Source organism: Anabrus simplex, chromosome 7 (genome assembly GCF_040414725.1).
Source record: "Anabrus simplex isolate iqAnaSimp1 chromosome 7, ASM4041472v1, whole genome shotgun sequence".
Classification (NCBI taxonomy): Eukaryota; Metazoa; Arthropoda; class Insecta; order Orthoptera; family Tettigoniidae; genus Anabrus; species Anabrus simplex.
Window position 1 is genome coordinate 58,443,757 of NC_090271.1, and position 14,745 is coordinate 58,458,501.

General features: G+C 41.5%; 2 protein-coding genes across 4 annotated transcripts in view; one reads left to right on the top strand and one right to left on the bottom strand.

Annotated features, from left to right (window-relative positions):
* The window catches only part of LOC136876898 (zinc finger protein OZF), a 68,716-nt gene extending 67,965 nt beyond the window's left edge, over window positions 1-751 (bottom strand). The window contains exon 1 of one of the 2 annotated variants that reach the window (XM_067150653.2): window positions 494-751. The gene's annotated coding sequence lies outside the window, so the exon portion shown is untranslated. Of the gene's footprint in view, window positions 1-93; window positions 343-493 lie in introns of those variants that run through there. The other variant, XM_067150652.2, reaches the window with a different exon arrangement.
* A 4,656-nt stretch (window positions 752-5,407) lies between these two features.
* Window positions 5,408-14,745, top strand: part of LOC136876900 (uncharacterized) — a 130,598-nt gene continuing 121,260 nt past the window's right edge. Inside the window, exon 1 of one of the 2 annotated variants that reach the window (XM_068228483.1) lies at window positions 5,408-5,560. The gene's annotated coding sequence lies outside the window, so the exon portion shown is untranslated. Of the gene's footprint in view, window positions 5,561-14,081; window positions 14,175-14,745 lie in introns of those variants that run through there. The other variant, XM_068228484.1, reaches the window with a different exon arrangement.

Here is a 14,745-nt window from a genome sequence, read left to right on the forward strand (position 1 = left end):
ACAGTTGGCGTCCAATTAGAAAAAGATTATTATTATTATTCAGTGACTCATACTTTAGATGAAATATCCCCTAGTTGTGATAATATTCCTTACTTTTACTCGAACTCGTGTCCTCCAACAATCCTCTTACCACAACCCACGAGTATGTCTGACGACATTCGAATGCAAGGCCCAGGGAGTCTTTTAAATGTCAGCCTTTAACAGCCCTTTCCTTCCTTTTTGCCCGTACGTATATATTTCGAATAGTCGGTCCTCTTCCTTTTCCAATTTCCTATACAGCTACACAAAAGACATAATTTTTTCCTTTTCTTATTTTCCCTGAAACACTACAACCACTACACATCACCATTGCTAAGGAGCAGATACGAAACGTAAATCGCGCGAACTGACCCATCGCTTGACGCACCATTTAAAAGCAAACTCTTACTTACTCTATCTATTTACAGTACCGTACTCTTAGAGTTATAATGAACGAACTGATATTAAAATGTACCTTTAGTTGCGAAGAGACTTCGAGGCTCCGAAATATTCCCCAGAAATAAGTTCTTTCCTAGATCGGGGAAATGAATGGCATAGTTTCTCGCATTGAAGCACCCGTCAACGCTGGTCACTTTAACATAATTCGCTCAAGTAACGTACGACGTACCGATAGGTCGGTGTCCGTGGTCCAACAGCTCTGTACTTTGACCGGCCAACCGTGGCTCTACGCCTCTGCATTCGGGAGGCGAGAGAGGGGCACTGAGCCGGACTTCACGCCTGCCTCCTCCCGTCGGCTGTCCTGAGAATGGTTTTCCGGGAAGGCGACGATGGGAGAGAAAAGGGCTAGGAGTCGGAAGGAAGCGACCACGGACAGCCCCAGCATTTGTCTAGTGTGAAAATGGGAAACTACGGAAAACTATCTTCAGGGCTGCCGACAGTGGGGTTCGAACGCACTATCTCCCGAATGCAAGGTGATAGCTACGTGACTCAAACCACACAGCCACTTGCACGGTTATGCATTTCTTTGGTTTTTGGCCTATGTCCAGAGAAATTCTCTGGTAGGACGGAAGAGGAATCAGTGCTGTTAAGTTGGTGCTCATATTAGTACCTTTAGACAGGTCAAAGATAAGATCAGCGTACATCAGCGACTGGATGAACAGAGCGACCACGACGCCTTCCCGTCCACGGAAAGTTCAAGGAGGATATCTTTCTTACTCTCCCATCATATTTTACAATTACATTTTCAAGATTACCGGTATGGTTATTTGGGGTTACCAGGTCTCCTCCATTTCCTGGGGGCCATGGGCACCCTCAGATTTTTCCAGGTGGTGGTGGTGGGGGCACATTAAAACTTTTCCAAATCAACTTTCCTACTATAGAGAAGAGGTCAATTTCTCCCCTTTCATTAATTGTCTGTCGCTAGATGATGAAGAGACGCATACCCCACTCCCACCATTTTTCGTTTCATTTCTTACTTGCTTCGTTACATGCACCATTTTGTGTTGTATTCAACTGGTCACTAAACACGTTTGCTCCTATCAATCACTCTCACATGAAATGACACAGCGACGTACTCGGGAGATGCGCACGGTCAGATATGTGACAGCAATCGATTGATGTATCGAAATCACTGTCTCCAGCATTCTGTGATGGGCAGTTCTCCTATTCATTAACAAGGGTCAATTCCACGTCAGTCTTATAAATATTTCCGGGCCAGTTTTATTTTGCCCACCCTGTATTTGTGACAAAGGGCCTGTGGGTAAAAGTGCGGAAGTTTAATTGTACTTCTTTTACCAGGTCTCTTACATGGCAAGTAATGGCATTTCTTTTGCTCCACTACTGTACGAAACTTCGTATCTCATAAAACCTTTCTTTTAGAACATAGCCTATCATCAACTCAAATGTGCAGAAGCAGTACAAATGCGTCATGATGTCTTACGCCCGGGGGCTGGTTGGATCCTCAAATAACACCACCAACGGTTGTCCAGTGAGGCGTACAATCGCGATCACAAGAATTCCGGGTGGAAAAGGAAACAGGTAACGTTTGGGCGAAGATTTTGGCCAACCCGAGGGTGAAGAGGAAGTAAGCGAGGCAACGTCACATGTGTTCGTCTTCCAGGAGGTGTGACTTGTGACGTTGCGCACTCAGAGGTCACTCCCAACTCCATTTTTTTGCGGGGGGAAATGAAACATTCTGGCTATACTAGCTTTTCCCCATTCCAGGAAAACTATTAATTAACTGTAATTTAAGTGTGATGAAGTGAGCACGATGTAATCCCACCCCAATATATTGCATTTAATTGTTTGATCAGCGCTGACAACAACTTCATAGGGACGGTTTTCCGAACGCCCTTGTGTCTCTGATAATCATAATTATTTAATGCCGGGTTATTTTTACTTTGGGTTTTGAGGATAACAAATATTATTATTATTATTATTATTATTGTTATTATTATTATTATTATTATTATTATTATTATTATTATTATTATTATTATTATTATTATTATTATTTAACAGCGTCTATATTGACGAAAATAAGGGTCATTCTTTCTTACAGAGGTTGAGCGCGATGCCATTTGATAATGAAGTCATAGTCGAGACCACTAACATTTCAGCCAGACTTCGCACACGAGAATTACAAAGAAACTGGAGAATTTAACCCTCAATGAGTTGACATACACATTGCGTCTGGTTCCTCCCTTCAAACCGCTCTCCATTCATTGTCGAGCCAGTGGGACTTGTGGGCAGTCAGGGAAGCAAGTTCCTTCCCCTCCGCGTGTGTTTTTTTCATATCCTTGTACTTCCGTTTTCTCCACTTCCCCTCACTCTTCATGTGTGCATGTGTGTACACGTCTACTGGATGTGACCAATGAGAGAGAGAGAAAGAGTGTAAGCAGGTACTGGGTGATTCTGAAGGCTGTACTGAATTCTTGCCTGAAATGAATATTTCTGGCCACGGGATAATAAAGATTTCGAATTTACAAGGCATGATTGGGAGTGAGGTACCTCTAGTTCGCCATTCCTTTCCTCACTTGGTTGGTAACACTGGTTGGTAGCAGTGCTGACGCAGCAGTGGAGAGGGCAGACAGAGTCTCTGCTCCCATTCTGCCAGTGCCAGGCACACAGTTTCCTCTGTAGAGGCGGTGTGCGAACAATTAAGTATGGAGCGTTTAAGGCAGAAATATAGAGCCCGCTCTGCAAGGATAAGATACAAAAGTTGAAAACTAGAAAAGCGGCTAAAATTTATAGGATTTCTGGGGGATATACTAAAGACAATGGGTTGGGATATAGTACCATATGTGAAGTACTTATTTGATTATTGTTTGGTAGTAGGAGCTATACCAGATGAATGGAGAGTTGCTATAGTAGCCCCTGTGTATAAAAGAAAGGGTGATAGACATAAAGCTGAAAATTACAGGCCAGTAAGTTTGACATGCATTGTATGTAAGCTTTGGGAAGGCATTCTTTCTGATTATATTAGACATGTTTGCGAAATTAATAACTGGTTCGATAGAAGGCAGTTCGGTTCTAGGAAAGGTTATTCCACTGAAGCTCAACTTGTAGGATTCCAGCAAGATATAACAGATATCTTGGATTCAGGAGGTCAAATGGACTGTATCGCGGTTGACCTGTCTAAAGCATTTGATAGGGTGGATCATGGGAGACTACTGGCAAAAATGAGTGCAATTGGACTAGACAAAAGAGTGACTGAATGGGTTGCTATATTTCTAGAAAATAGATCTCAGAGAATTAGAGTAGGCAAAGCTTTATCTGACCCTGTAATAATTAAGAGGGGAATTCCTCAAGGCAGTATTATCGGACCTTTATGTTTTCTTATATATATAAATGATATGAGTAAAGGAATGGAATCAGGAGGTAAGGCTTTTTGCGGACGATGTTATTCTCTATAGAGTAATAAATAAGTTACAAGACTGTGAGCAACTGCAACGTGACCTCGAAAATGTTGTGAGATATACAGCAGGCAATGGTATGTTGATAAACGGGGTTAAAAGTCAGGTTGTGAGTTTCACAAATAGGAAAAGTCTTCTCAGTTTTAATTACTGCGTTGATGGAGTGAAAGTTCCTTTTGGGGATCATTGTAAGTATCTAGGTGTTAATATAAGGAAAGATCTTCATTGGGGTAATCACATAAATGGGATTGTAAATAAAGGGTACAGATCTCTGCACATGGTTATGAGGGTGTTTAGGGGTTGTAGTAAGGATGTAAAGGAGAGGACATATAAGTCTCTGGTAAGACCCTAACTAGAGTATGGTTCCAATGTATGGGACCCTCACCAGGATTACCTGATTCAGGAACTGGAAAAAATCCAAAGGAAAGCAGCTCGATTTGTTCTGGGTAATTTCCGACAAAAGAGTAGCGTTACTAAAATGTTGCAAAGTTTGGGCTGGGAAGAATTGAGAGAAAGAAGAAGAGCTGCTCGACTAAGTGGTATGTTCCGAGCTGTCAGCGGAGAGATTGTGTGGAATGACATTAGTAGACGAATAAGTTTGAGTGGCGTTTATATAAGTAGGAAAGATCACAATATGAAGATAAAGATGGAATTCAAGAGGACAAACTGGGGTAAATATTCATTTATAGGAAGGGGAGTTAGGGATTGGAATAACTTACCAAGGGAGACGTTCAATAAATTTCCAATTTCTTTGAAATCATTTAGGAAAAGGCTAGGAAAACAACAGATAGGTAATCTGCTACCTGGGCGACTGCCCTAAATGCAGATCAGTATTGATTGATTGATTGATTGATTGATTGATTGATTGATTGATTGATTGATTGATTATTACATAATATGTTCGTTTCAATGTTGCTATTTTTACCTAGAAATGATTCTGGAGGAGAGATGTGTTCATTACGCCTACCAAGATCCAACCTACACACCCCTAGAAGTATGTTTACTTTTATAACCTAAAGTAGTGGTGCAGGCGCCATTATCCTTTGCTTCTGCCAAGGATCACGGGCATTGGCCGACGTCACCAACCACTGCGAAAGAAAAACTAAAGAGGCTCGCGAAGTTTGAAAGTGTCATGGCGTCGGGCGATAACCTTAAACTTTCCCAATTCCTCCTTTAATCTCTGGACGTATGGCAAGAAATAAAGGTCATTTAGTAGCTTTAACGTAGTTTTGCACATCCAGGCCAGACTCTGTCATTAGAACAAGGGGCCACACTCCCTTCGAGAGGCTTTTTTCTATCGCCGCGGCGCATACTGTTCGCACGGCAAGAAAAAATAGTATAGCCATATCAAACCAACAACAAACAGTTGGCAGCAGTGCTATTCTACTCATCTCAACCAAATACACTACAGTGTATTCGCCTCTACTTACCGCAGCGGTACTAGTGGAAACCTACAGTAAGCATTAAACAAAGGACAGTCACTTCGCGTGCGCCACATAGTGTTGCCTCGTGTTAGTAACATTGCGGAACGGACTTGATAGCTTTGCTGCGTTTAAGTTGTGAGAGAATATCCTATTCTTAATTCACCACGCATGAAGATTACGTTAGGATAAAGGTGAATGACGAGATATGGAGATAAATAGTCAGTGAGTTTAATTATCCTGAAGGTAAGTTTGAAATGGAACTGCGGTATTCGTTGATATTGGCACCGGACTAAACATAGGCCTATGTTAAGAAAAGACACACACAGACATAACTATTAAATGATCCATATATTGTACAATTCGTTTGCGCTTAAGTTATCAAACACATTAGAACTTGTATTGATTTCACAATTTTTGTGTATTTCACTGGTGGAAGTAGTAGTGAGTTACTAAATACGGTACATCATTACTGTCCTCGTTAAACAGATCGTTGTTACCAGGGAACACTCCCTGCAGCTGAATTAAAATTGAGTAAACCGTACCTTCACCAGAAATGCTTCATTCTATGTGCAAATGGTTGTAACTTAAAGCTTCCATAGGATCATCATCATCCTCTCCATTTATAGTTTGGAGTCTATTTAACTTCTCTATCCTTAAATATTACGCAGCATACATGCAGTCTTTACAGCATCATCCACAATCTCCAGTTTACACTCAAAAGGTCTTTTGAAAACCTGAACTTAGCTGTCAATATTCCAGAAGTATAGTCCCCAGTCTGACATGCGCGGGAGAGCCAACAATTTTTTAAAAAAATGTTCAATTTTATCATCTGGGTTAGGGTCGCATTAGATTTCACATTAATGGGAAAGTTTCATCAGCCACGAACACAAAAGTTGTTCGAATAGTTTGTCCAGGCAAGTTTTCAGATGTAGGTGCACCGAGACTTGAGGCACTGGTACTTAGCTTTCTTCTTAATACGCTGTGAGAAAATATGTTGTCGTCACTAACAAGGGAAGGGCGCATACCGGGCGGGGAATCGCCGATTTTACGTAAATTTCGCACACACGATAAATGAGCCAAGAATAACACAATGGCCAACATGCATCTTTCGGAAATTAACTCGTGAGATCTACAGAAAGCGTTAAAGTTCGTATGTTTGAATTAGCGCGCTCGGCTACTATTTATCCTACCGGCAACTCGCACTGTCCAACAGCTGATTTGAGGCCCCACTGACATACGCTTGTAGTCGTTGTGTGGCACAAGTGGTTGTTTGTATAATGGCAAACAACGTAGGCAAAGTTATTTTTGCGTTGGAAGAAAAATATGGAACATTGATATTAAGTCCTTATCCTCGCTTCGTTAGGTGTGGTTTGTGTAGAACCGCTTTGTGTTTTCACCATTTCTACCACGAGCATAATTATTGTTGCAGCAGCTATAAGGAGTAACTTGCTTCCGTGCGTAACGTCCCTTGTTATACTGATGAACCTTTATTTTCTCTATAGCAGTCGTATTCTATTGCCTTTATTGACCCACGATCAATGCAGCAATAAATTCTCTTAGTGCCACTACATCATTTTCACGACGTGCTACGCAATTCTTGACGGAATAAAAAGGATATGTGGTCCCTCGACGAATGAACCCAGCACGCACCGCAGTCGTGTGTAGCCTAGCGCGCCAATTCAAACGTCGCATGAGTTAATTTCCGAAAGAAATGTTTTGGCCGTTGTGTTATTCTTGGCTCATTTGACATGTGTGCAAATTTTACATGAGATCCGTAATTCCCCGGTTCGCGCCTTTCCCTTGCACGTCTTCTTATTCAGGCACGCCGACTTTGGGTAATTATTGGCGGGCGTGATTAACATATACAAGCGTGTGGAATGATGAAAAACTATTAATGCAAACATTCCTATAAATTAACAATATTCACAATCAAGAAGTAAAACAGAACAATAATAGAACTTGTTTCTCAAATACATTTTGTGAATGAATCTTATGTAGGCCTACGGAATTTTCAATAATAATGACAAATAAACAAAAAATAGAACTTGATTTAAAAATGCATATTTTCATGGAATGTCTTATGTATGGAGTTATCAAAAATAACCACAAGTAAACAGAAAAAGTAGAACTTGCTTCACAAAAATTCCTTTTTCTGAATAAATCTCTTATTACTGTGTATTGTTCATTTCATGATGTGAAATTTGAAGAGCTCTACCACCGGATGTACCGCCTTAACAGTCTCCATTACGAAATGTAGTTCTCTGAAGGAATGTCCGCTTTGTAATCTCGTTTATTGATATAAAATCATCTGCCACCTTCTCGAGATTTACGCATTAGTAGCCTCCTTGTGTATATGCCGAACTCCACGTTTCAGTGTAGACCTGAAGGAACTTAACATCTAGGAGAAGAATTGGGGGGGGAATGAAATTCTGCCCCCTAAAATCATTTTGGAAGCAGAAAACATCTTGCCCCCCACCCCCACCCCCCAAGTTGGCGCCACTGTTCTTATTGATCTCACATCTATGGTGGAAAATCTATATATATAAAATAAGAGTTTTGTCTGTACATTGCTCAGAATTTGAAAAGAACGGTATTTCTGTATCGGTCATGTCCATAGTAACAAGAAAATGTACTTTTTACTTTTCCGTAATGTCTGTCTGTCTGTCTGTCTGTCTGTCTGTCTGTCTGTCTGTCTGTCTGTCTGTCTGTCTGTCTGTCTGTCTGTCTGTCTGTCTGTCTGTCTGTACACGCATCACGAGAAAACGGCTGAAGAGAATTTAATGAAAATCGGTATGTAAAGTCGGGGGATAAGCCGCTACAATCTAGGCTATAAATCATTTTATTCACGCTGAGTGAAATGGTAGTTTAGGGGAAGGCCTTAGATTTAATTATCGAATATTTATATTATTAGCAGTCCTGTCGATAAATACTATATAACTAAAGTAATATAGAATTCAATTTCCAATCATTTATGTCTTATACATTGTTGCCGTACCGGCTCTGATAACACAGATATTAATGAATTTGTATTTTTGTTATTAAGTCCATATCAACGCCGAGCCACGAGAAAATGGGCTAACGGAATTTAATGAAAACCGCTATATAGAGTCGGGGAATAAGAAACTACAGTCTAAGCTGTAAATAATTTTATTTTCCCGAGATGAAATGGTAGTTTAGGGGAAGGCGCCTGAAATTTAATTTTTAAATACCGGTACCTATGTTATTGGTGCTATCGAAAAGTACGGTACTACATAACAAAAGTTATAGACAATACAATTTCCGATCATTTATGTTTCATTCAGTTTTACTGTACCGACTATGATAAGAGTGGTATTTCAGAAGGCCTACAATATCCAAAGCACATAACACTGATCAACAATAACTTTACATTGACCATTGTTTGTTGTGATGTTCTTCGGGCGCTCAATCCCTACTCTGAGGCACTGATTGGAATGAGTAGTGTGCATATTTAATGGAATAATGGACAGAGGAGTGTTCATGGCAGTCTGCGACCAGGTTATTCCAGTTCTAGAACTTTGGACTGTTAGATCGGCACCGTAGTACTGTTCGTTGAAAGTGAGAAAGTGTGCGGTTTTTCATTTGATCGAGTATTTTATATGATAACATTGCTTTTAATCGCTACATTCCTACTGACGTTTTTGTAATGACCTATGTTGAATTAAGTTAGGAAAACCACCAAGTCAGTCTTTCTGAGAATCAAGTAGCGAAGCACGGGTACATCAGCTAGTCTGTACCTATGCGCGTCGACAGTGGCCATCAATACTATGAAGAAACAACTGTTTATACACTGACTGACAGAGCAAATGCAACACCAAGAAGGAGTGGTCAGAACTTTATGCCAATTGCAGGGTAGACTGACGTCACTGAGGTATGCTCATGATGTGAAATGCGCCGCTGTGCTGCGCACGTAGCGAACGATAAATGGGACACGGCGTTGGCGAATGGCCCACTTCGTACCGTGATTTCTCAGCCGACAGTCATTGTAGAACGTGTTGTCGTGTGCCACAGGACACGTGTATAGCTAAGAATGCCAGGCCGCCGTCAACGGAGGCATTTCCAGCAGACAGACGACTTTACGAGGGGTATGGTGATCGGGCTGAGGAGGGCAGGTTGGTCGCTTCGTCAAATCGCAGCCGATACCCATAGGGATGTGTCCACGGTGCAGCGCCTATGGCGAAGATGGTTGGCGCAGGGACATGTGGCACGTGCGAGGGGTCCAGGCGCAGCCCGAGTGACGTCAGCACGCGAGGATCGGCGCATCCGCCGCCAAGCGGTGGCAGCCCCGCACGCCACGTCAACCGCCATTCTTCAACATGTGCAAGACACCCTGGCTGTTCCAATATCGACCAGAACAATTTCCCGTCGATTGGTTGAAGGAGGTCTGCACTCCCGGCGTCCGCTCAGAAGACTACCATTGACTCCACAGCATAGACGTGCACGCCTGGCATGGTGCCGGGCTAGAGCGACTTGGATGAGGGAATGGCGGAACGTCGTGTTCTCCGATGAGTCACGCTTCTGTTCTGTCAGTGATAGTCACCGCAGACGAGTGTGGCGTCGGCGTGGAGAAAGGTCAAATCCGGCAGTAACTGTGGAACGCCCTACCGCTAGACAACGCGGCATCATGGTTTGGGGCGCTATTGCGTATGATTCCACGTCACCTCTAGTGCGTATTCAAGGCACGTTAAATGCCCACCGCTAAGTGCAGCATGTGCTGCGGCCGGTGGCACTCCCGTACCTTCAGGGGCTGCCCAATGCTCTGTTTCAGCAGGATAATGCGCGAATGCCCGCCCACACACTGCTCGCATCTCCCAACAGGCTCTACGAGGTGTACAGATGCTTCCGTGGCCAGCGTACTCTCCGGATCTCTCACCAATCGAACACGTGTGGGATCTCATTGGACGCCGTTTGCAAACTCTGCCCCAGCCTCGTACGGACGACCAACTGTGGCAAATGGTTAACAGAGAATGGAGAACCATCCCTCAGGACACCATCCGCACTCTTATTGACTCTGTACCTCGACGTGTTTCTGCGTGCATCGCCGCTCGCGGTGGTCCTACATCCTACTGAGTCGATGCCGTGCGCATTGTGTAACCCGCATATCGGTTTGAAATAAACATCAATTATTCGTCCGTGCCGTCTCTGTTTTTTCCCCAACTTTCATCCCTTTCGAACCACTCCTTCTTGGTGTTGCATTTGCTCTGTCAGTCAGTATAATTTAGAAAACGATTATACACTTTTCGGTGGCTTTCTTATCGTGATGAGCCTCCCATCAATACTTCCTAGACAGTTGTCGAATTGTCACTTCGTACTGAATTCCGATGCGGCGCGTTACCACATAGGCTATCTATGTTTGATTCAGGTAAATAAATGGGCTTCAGTTTCCAGAAACGTAGAAAGAAACAAATACACTCTAATAATAATAATAATAATAAAAAGAATACTGTTATATGTGAAAATTCTCTTAAAGCAAAATATAAATTGCTTACATAAGGCAGTAACGGAACAATGGCGGAAACTCAGAGACTGTTATCGAGTCGTACTAAAAAAAAAAGATGAATAAGCGTTGGACGAACCAGAAACAAGTGGAGTTTCTTTTGCCGCATATGACAAGTAACTTTAGAGAAAATGAAGTCATGGAAGTTGTGGAAATGGGGGAAAACTTCACGGAGGTGGGAGTAAAAAAATGGAAAACTGGATAACCAAAACGATAATGAAGGGGGTGTGAATAAAAGTTCTGTTATTAAAAAGAAATATAAGAAAGCAAACGAATCCAATATACTGAGAGAGACCCTAGATGAAATGAAAAGACGATGCCGAGAAGTTCGCCGAAAACAGATATTTTCACATGATTATCCATTCTTGCAATTTTTTATGTTGATGCCTTCTGCATTTCAACTGAAAATCAAGAGGAAGCTTTTCTGCGTCGATTCAGAAGAACAGGAAGAAATAATCAACAGTGCTGCACCTTGCAAAACTTATGGAAGGAACACAGTGGCGGCTCGTGATGATAAAAATGGGCGGGGCACATTCAACATATTAGGAACACTAGGAATCAATTAAATCAATTAAACTTCTCCTGTCTTTGGCGGTAGCAAATTCTTCAATTACTCGATTATTGAAGTCCGGTATGGAACGTACCATCTTCTTCTCGATCGATAACATCGCCAGTGGATTCAACCTCTCATTCCCCATGGAACTTGGCAAAAATATCTTTATTCTTGTCAGAGTGGCGAAGGACCGTTCAGACTCAACAGTCGGCATTGGTATGGTGACAATTATTTTTAAAACAATCATACATTCGAAAAATGTTTGTGTCATTCTACTTTCATAGAAAAATTGCAAAAGAGGCAAAGCACCGGATGCACAGCGAATATCTTCACGACTGTACGACACTTCTAATTCGGTTCGCAATTTCGGACCGTTCATCGCAGGATACAGTTTCAGGGTCGTCTGAAAGTCATGCTCAGGGAATGAATTGCAGTACTGAGGAAAGTTATCTATGAAAAAAAGCTTAGATGCACACAGACGATCAGTGAAATGAAATCTATCATTGATGCTACTTATAATAACATCACAAACTTCCACGGCTACCAAGCTATTAGTTGAACTGTTTGCATGATCAACGCATTGTCGTTTTCTCAGCGGCTCTGTTGAAAGGCTTTCCTCCGTTTCGTAGAGTTGGCGAACATTGGCTATCGTATTAACAAAATTTGTGACAAACTCTCTCATCTTCACAGCATCAATGTCTCTTTTCTGAATGCAATAAAAGAATATTGCAACACATGGCATAATCTTGTGATTGAAATTAACCCAATAGGTGAAATGAGGATCATTCAGAGTTCGAACAAATCCCGTAGCTTCAGTGGAAGGCTTCCTGTCGCTTGTTTCATAGTCTCTGATATCTTCAAAATATTTTAGCAAATTATCACGATGTTCATAAACAGTGTTCACAGTGCGATGTTGAAAATACCATCGTGTAGGTGGAACGCTGCCTAACTTCTTATGAACTGACCCGATCAGGTAATCCATTCTTTCTGGACCTCTTGAAGAAAAGTCCCTATACCTTACAAGTCCTGAAAAAATATTCTTCTCTGCGAGGATGAAGATGTCGCTTTCTGAATATTAAGATTGCCTTGATGAGCGTAGCAGTGAATATAATTTGCGCTGGGATATTTTTCTTTGACGAAACACTGAACCCCGCCCTTCTGACCGTTCATAACGGATGCTCTATCAAATGTTTGACAGACTAATTTTTCAGGGAATTTTTCTACTCCAATTTCACGCAACTTTTCAAACCGATAAACCATCGGAACTTCTATCACTGATCCCAAAATAACCCCAGAACCTTTCAAACAATTTCCCTTCGATCTGGTTCCTCAAAATTATTGATAAAAGTGTTCTGGATGAATTGTCTGTAGTTTCATCAGCTTGGATGGATAAAAAGTCTACATCTCCTATTTCTGATACCATATGTTTCCTACAAAAGTTCATGTTGAACGGCCTTGCATGTTCCCTTAAACACACTTGAATTTTCTAAGTGGTCCTTCAAAACACTGTCAACAGCAGTGGTGTAATTAATCTGTCCTTTAAAAACACCAGGGTTATTTGAACCCTCTTTCTCATCATGACCACGCAAGGTCAACTCAAATTCCCAACAAAATTTAATAGCATCAATGATACGCGACAAAATATATCTATTTTTGTCTACAAGCTCGTAGTGCTTTCGGATAGACACCCTATATCCATCATCGAGTTGCAACCTGATGTCAGCCGTCCCCAATACTGTAAAACTCATTTCGTTATCTAAATGAGTTTTCGACAAACAATGTTTCTTGCTCTTTTCTGGTAGATATTTTAAGTCTTTCCCTCCCCTTTTGTCCATGTTTCTTCTCTGCCGAATAATATACATGGGAAGCAAAATAGCGAATCACTTGTTGGACAACCACACAGCCATTCCCACTTTTCGTACACGTTCTTATTAAAACTACGATTGTAGGTTCTATTTTTATCTTTGAACACTTGGTTTATGTTAAGCTCTGGTCTTGGTCGGCCCAGTTCTTTAGCTAATTACCTGTCTTCGTAATTAAGAGATTTTGTTTTTGAGTAGCTCACCTGATTCATTTTAAAACACTTATGCTCGCACAGGAATACACTCAGATACATCACACTGATCTTCACACACTTTTCGGACTTACAATGAACATCGAAACCGATGGACACGATTAATCTAACAGACGTACAAGGTAAGCACAGGTTTGCTACAAACACTACTTTTGCGCGCGTTAATAATACAAATGCCAACAAGAAAAGTGTAGCTGGGTGCTATCTAGTACGCTGTAGGAGAAGTAAGTTCAAAATACGAACTAACGCTGAAGTGTCACGTCGTAGAAATACTGTGAACGGGTCAATGGAATTTGCCATAACCCCCTTATGTTCAGGTATAAAAACGAATCGGTCCCATCCAGGATTAGACCTTTACTATGTTGTCTAGTTTAGTCCCAGGGCTGCTAAAACAAGAACAACCATGGTGAATCATAGCCTCTTGAACTCAATGAAGGTGGTCGTGACAACAATCATGCATAATGTTGTTCTGATTTTTATAATAGTTTTAATTGGTGGAGGGGCATGTGACCATGTGACCTAAAGGCAGAACTGCGCCTGAAAGAACATCGTCTTTGTCTGTGACATCTGGAAGATCAACAGAACGAGCCACGGCAGAGCTCTTCACAATTTAGGGACCCTCTACTTCCCAGGCTGAGACATCAGGCAACTCGACTGAAGAACATGACCAAGACACCTGTGAAGAATATTCCGGGAAGGTGTTCAGTTTGTAAAGGTAATATGTAAATTGACGAAATAAGAGTGGTAGAGTGGATGTCTGTAAGAAATCTGTGTTAAACTAGAACTTCACTTCTACAAGGCTGTATAAAAGCCAAAATGTTGCACAAGTGTTATGATACAGAATTAAATGAAACAAAATACGTACTGCAATAAATATTGTTACATCCCACCACCGCCACATTTTATTATTCTGCTGTTAAATTACAACGCTTGGACATCGTCCTAGGCTAGGTGGCACAATGATAACAAGATAAAGTTGCCTACTATTGGAATCTCAAATTATGATGATTTTGGTCTGTTACAGCATTTATCCGTGGACAAGTGAGGACACTGATAAAGACTGTGCTGTATTGTATTTACTTTTAGCTTTATGTGATGGCGGGTACACTTAAATCTAGTCCCATAGGAAGATATTTAATAAGAAAGATCTCCTCTAGGTTTGGAAATGGAACGATATTGACGTCCCGGTACTTTATAATGCTTTAATCACTGTATCATGGCCATACAACCACTGCCTTCGTAATATACAGGCCGTACGTAGAAAGCGCGCGAAGTCAATCAGCTGA